This window comes from Sapajus apella, unplaced genomic scaffold (genome assembly GCF_009761245.1).
Source record: "Sapajus apella isolate SASKATOON/1434 unplaced genomic scaffold, GSC_monkey_1.0 scaffold7, whole genome shotgun sequence".
NCBI classification, from domain to species: domain Eukaryota; kingdom Metazoa; phylum Chordata; class Mammalia; order Primates; family Cebidae; genus Sapajus; species Sapajus apella.
In genome coordinates this window covers 46,894,554-46,900,482 of record NW_022436947.1, presented here as the reverse complement: position 1 = coordinate 46,900,482, position 5,929 = coordinate 46,894,554, and the positions used below count along the sequence as shown (strand labels likewise).

Here is a 5,929-nt window from a genome sequence, read left to right as displayed (position 1 = left end):
GAGAAGCAAGGAGGGATCTAAAATCAACACTCTATCGTCAAAATTGAAAGAGCTAGAGGAGCAAGATCAGAAAAACTCAAAACCTAGCAGAAGACAGAAAATAACTAAGATCAGAGCAGAACTGAAGGAGACAGAGACACAAAAAAACCCTTCAAAAAATCAATAAATCCAGGAGCTTGTTTTTCACAAACATCAACAAAATAGACCACTAGCCAGATTAATAAAAAAGAAAAGAGAGAATAATCAAATAGATGCAATAAAAAATGACAAAGGGGATATCACCACACATTCCACAGAAATTCAAACCATCATCAGAGATTATTACAAACCACTCTATGCACATAAACTAGTAAACCTGGAAGAAATGGATAAATTAGTGGACACTTGCATCTTCCCAAGACTAAACCAGGAAGAAGTTGAAAACCTGAATAGACCAAAAACATGGTCTGAAGTTGAGGCAGCGATTAAGAGCCTACCACCCAAAAAAAGCCCAGGTCCTGATGGATGCACAGCCGAATTCTATCAGACATACAAAGAAAAGCTGGTACCATTCCTTCTGAAACTATTCCAAACAATCCAAAAAGAGGGAATCCTTCCCAAATCATTTTATGAGACCAACATCATCCTGATACCAAAACATGGCAGAGACTCAGCAAGAAAAGAAAACTTCAGGCCAATATCCATGATGAACATAGATGCAAAAATCTTCAACAAAATACTGGCAAACCGATTGCAACAGCACATCAAAAAGCTTAACCGCCATGATCAAGTAAGATTCATCCCGGGGATGCAAGGCTGGTTCAACATACGCAAGTGTATAAACATAATTCACTACATAAACAGAACCAAAGACAAAAACCACATGATTATCTCAATTGATGCACAGAAGGCCTTTGACAAAATTCAACAGCCCTTTATGCTAAAAACCCTCAATAAGCTAGGTATTGACGGAACGTATCTCAAAATAATAAAAGCTATTTACAACAAACCAACAGCCAATATCATACTGAATGGGCAAAAACTGGAAGCATTCCCTTTGAAATCTGGCACTAGACAAGGATGCCCTCTCTCACCACTCCTATTCAATATAGTGCTGGAAGTTCTAGCCAGAGTTATCAGGCAAGAAAAAGAAATAAAGGTATTCAAATAGGAAAGGAGGAAGTCAAATTGTCTCTATTTGCAGATGACATGATTGTATATCTAGAAGACCCCATTGATTCAGCCCCAAATTTCCTGAAACTGATAAGCAACTTCAACAAAGTCTCAGGATACAAAATCAATGTGCAAAAATCACAAGCATTCCTATACACCAATAACAGACTTAAAGAGAGCCAAATCAAGAACGAACTGCCATTCACAATTGCTACAAAGAGAATAAAATACCTAGGAATACAACAAGGAGCATAAAGGACCTCTTCAAGGAGAACTACAAATCACTGCTCAATGAAATAAGAGAGGACACAAACAGATGGAGAAACATTCCATGTTCATGTTTAGGAAGAATCAGTATCATGAAAATGGCCATACTGCCCAAAGTAATTGACAGATTTAACGCTATCCCCATCAAGCTATTGATGACCTTCTTCACAGAACTGGAAAAAACCACCTTAAACTTCATATGGAACCAACAGAGAGCCTGCATAGCCAAGTCAATTCTAAGCAAAAAGAACTAAGTGGGAGGCATCACGCTGCCTGACTTCAAAGTATACTACAAGGCTACTGTAATCAAAACAGCATGGTACTGGTACCAAAACAGAGATATAGACCAATGGAAAGAACACAGGCCTCAGAAACAACACCACACATCTACAACCATCTGATCTTTGACAAACCTGACAAAAACAAGCAATGGGGAAAGGATTTCCTGTTTAATAAATGGTGTTGGGAAAATTGACTAACCATGTGCAGAAAGCAGAAACTGGACCCCTTCCTGACACCTTACACTAAAATTAACTCCAGATGGATTAAAGACTTAAACATAAGACCTAACACCATAAAAACCCTAGAAGAAAATCTAGGCAAAACCCTTCAGGACATAGGTGTAGGCAAGGGCTTCATGACCAAAACACCAAAAGCATTGACAACAAAAGTCAAAATAGACAAATCAGACCTAATCAAACTCCACAGCTTCTGCACAGCAAAAGAAACAATCATTAGAGTGAATCGGCAACCAACAGAATGGGGAAAATTTTTTGCAGTCTACCCATCTGACAAAGGGCTGATATCCACAATCTACAAAGAACTAAAACAGATCTACAAGAAAAAAACAAACAAGCCCATTCAAAGTGGGCAAAGGATATGAACAAGCACTTTACTAAAGAAGACATCCATGAGGACAACAGCTTATGAAAAAATGCTCATCATCACTGGTCATTAAAGAAATACAAATCAGTGCTCACTTTGGCAGCACATATACTAAAATTGGAATGATACAGAGAAGATTAGCATGGCCCCTGCGCAAGGATGACATGCAAATTCGTGAAGCGTTCCATATTAAAAAAAAAAAAAAAGAAGAAAAAGAAAAAAAAAAAAAAAAAAAAAGAAATACAAATCAAAACCACATTGAGATACTATCTCACGCCAGTTAGAATGGCGATCATTAAAACATCTGGAGACAACAGATGCTGGAGAGGATGTGGAGAAAAAGGAACACTTTTACACTGTTGGTGGGAGTGTAAATTAGTTCAACCATTGTGGAAGACAGTGTGGCGATTCCTCAAGGACCTAGAAATAGAAATTCCATTTGACCCAGCAATCCCATTACTGGGTATATATCCAAAGGATTATAAATTGTTCTACTGTAAGGACACATGCACACGAATGTTCATTGCAGCACAGTTTACAATAGCAAAGACCTGGATTCAACCCAAATTCCCATTGATGATAGACTGGACAGGGAAAATGTGGCACATATACACCATGGAATATTATGCAGCCATAAAAAAAATGAGTTCATGTCCTTTGTAGGGACATGGATGAACCTGGAAACCATGATTCTCAGCAAACTGACACAAGAACAGAAAATCAAACACTGCATTTTGTCACTCACAGGTGGATGTTGAACAATGACAACACATGGACACAGGGAGGGGAGCATCACACACTGGGGTCTGTTAGGGGAAAATAGGGGAGGGACAGCGGGGGGTGGGGAGTTGGGGAGAGATAGCATGGGGAGAAATGCCAGATATCGGTGATGGGGAGGAAGGCAGCAAATCACACTGCCATGTGTGTACCTATGCAACAATCTTGCACGTTCTTCACATGTACCCCAAAACCTAAAATGCAATAAAAAAATAGAATTTTTTAAAAAGAAAATTAAATTAAGTATTAATATATACAACAAATTATGAATGCACTATATTTACTTTCTCTCTAGGGGTCTTGTGAGACTTTTGTAAACTTAGAATTAATAATAAACCACCACTTTTCCTCTTGCTTCCAGATTCTTTTTTGTTTGGTTTCTTTTAACCCTCTTTTCTTTCTCATAAACTTCCTATTCCTTAAATTGTATATTTTTGTAAATTTTTTTTTGCTTCTGGTCATTTCTATTTGCCGACTTTTCTTGGTTTTAATCTGCAACTATTCAAAATTCAGTTTCAGTATAGTGTTTATCAATTTATTTCTGTAATGATGCTTTTCCAATAAATTATGCAAAATTCTGCTGTTTTCTCTTCAATAACAAGAAGCATCTGTTACAAGTCAGACACTGTCCAAATATTGGAGATTGCTAGAATAATACACACAGCCAACAATCAAGTAGATGGAAATTAAATGCTGTCTCTGAAAAGAAAGAATATCAAAGAATTTGTGGACATACTTCAATACCACCACACAAATTAGTTAATAAACATTTAAAGGCATGGCTGATCTCAACATAAAGTATGGGAATTCCTCTGAGGCCATAAACAAAAATAAAACTGAAAGCAAGGAGATAAGGAGCTATTCTGGGACATCTGCCTATTAAAGAAACCTAGAGAAGCATTATGAAATGCACCTGTGAACTCATATCCCAGTGTTTCTTGCAAGAAAGCTAGTCTTGTAAGTATGCTGACCAATAGACTATGAATGAAAGTACAGTAGTTCCCCCTTATCTGCATTTTTACTTTCAGTAATTTTAGTAAACTGTGGTCAAGTGCAGTCTAAAAATGTTAAGTGAAAATGTCAGAAATCAACAATTCATGTTTTAAATTGTGTGCCCTTCTGAGGAAAGCTGATTATAACACTGAAAGACACAACCCCAATTGTCAAAATCCTGAAAGAACAAAATCCCAAAAATATCACTCTGGAAAAAAATTTTAAAAAATACTTCTAAGACATGTATTAATAATTACATTGTAAAGGGGGATTTATCTGAAAAACATGACAATATTCATAGGTCATTTTATGTGATAAAGTAGGCAATAAGAACAAACACATTTTTGCAAGCATAAACACTCAGGTATACTAACAAAGTTCCCATGGGAATAGTAGTTATAAGCAGATGAACCATATTAATGAAGAAATAGGTCAAAAACAAAAACATATAAATGTGTATTTCTAGGGTTGGTAATTGTGTGCACCTAGCTTCATGACTGCAGTCATCTGAAATAACAGGGAAAATAACCTAACGTCTTGATGAGACCTATCAAAAACTGCAATGTGTCATCCAAAAAGCCAAGATCTTGCCAAATTTTATCCTTCACAAACACAGATGTACATAAAGAACAATTCTTCATTTATTGAAGAAGTTTAAACGTTTTTACATACATGCACAATGCTTATACTCAAAGCAATGATGTGATAATGCATTTTTATGGAATCAAATTTGCAAAAAAAACGTATAAAGCCAATTAGAACTCTCTACAAGTCTCTACACAATTTATAACTACAGTATTGGGAATAATGTGAAGATTAAATACATAGCATAGCCAATTGTTTTATAAGATATAAAACAATAGGTATTCCTTAATCCTGCCAAGCTGATACCTAAAATTGTCTACAAATTCACACCTTGTCAATTTGGTACCCATGCACAGATCCTTAAACCAAACAAAATTTATAAATAAAGAAAACGACAACATAAGTTCGGCCTAACATGTTGCAATTATCCTATAATTGTAGTTTTGGAGATTTTAAGCATTAGGGATTTAGACTTTAGGCATTTTGAACTTTTGAGATTTCCTTATATGGGATTATGACATTTGGGATTGTGTCTTTCAGGATTATGATCAAAATTCCATTCCAAGTAATGCGATGAAATCTCATGTCATCCTGCTCCATCCGGTCCAAGAGATAAATTATCCCTTTGTCCAGCATATTTGTGTTCTAGGTGCTACTGGTCAAAATTCAATTCATAGCCATTTCTGTTATCAGATTGCCTGTCATAATATTGCAGTGCTTGTGTTTAAGGAACCTTTATTTTACCTAGTAATTATCCCAAAGCAGAAGAGTAATGATGCTAGCAATTTGGATATGCCACAGAGAAGCCGTAAAATTCTTCCTTTAAGTGAAAGGTGAAAGTTCTTGACTTAGTAAGGAAAGAAAAACAATTGTATGCTGCGGTTGCTAAGAGCTATGGTAAGAACTAATCTACTTATGAAATTATGAAGAAGGAAAAAGAAATTTTTACCAGTATTGCTGTTGTACCTCAAACTGCAAAAGTTACAGCTATAGTGCATGATCATTGCTCAGTTAAAATAGAAAGAGCATGAAATTTTGGGGTAGAAGACATGAACAGAAACATAATCTCATTGACAGCAATCAGGTTCAGTACTATCTATAGTTTCAGGCATACACTGGGAGCCTTGGTATGTATCGCCCAAGAAAAAAGCAGGACTATTATAATGGGCACATTTTTAATGCCAAAATGACAAAATGAGACTCATTATGTCTTCTTCCCTTTTTCTTTTCCCTGTGTGATTGGTAACAAAGAAATCTAAAATGTCAGTTG

General features: G+C 36.0%; 1 non-coding gene across 1 annotated transcript; it reads left to right on the top strand.

The window, feature by feature from the left end:
• The first annotated feature begins 2,391 nt into the window (after positions 1-2,391).
• Positions 2,392-2,498, top strand: LOC116550522. The gene has a single exon (XR_004268472.1). It is a non-coding gene; the product is annotated as a U6 spliceosomal RNA (small nuclear RNA).
• The last annotated feature ends 3,431 nt before the right edge of the window (positions 2,499-5,929 follow it).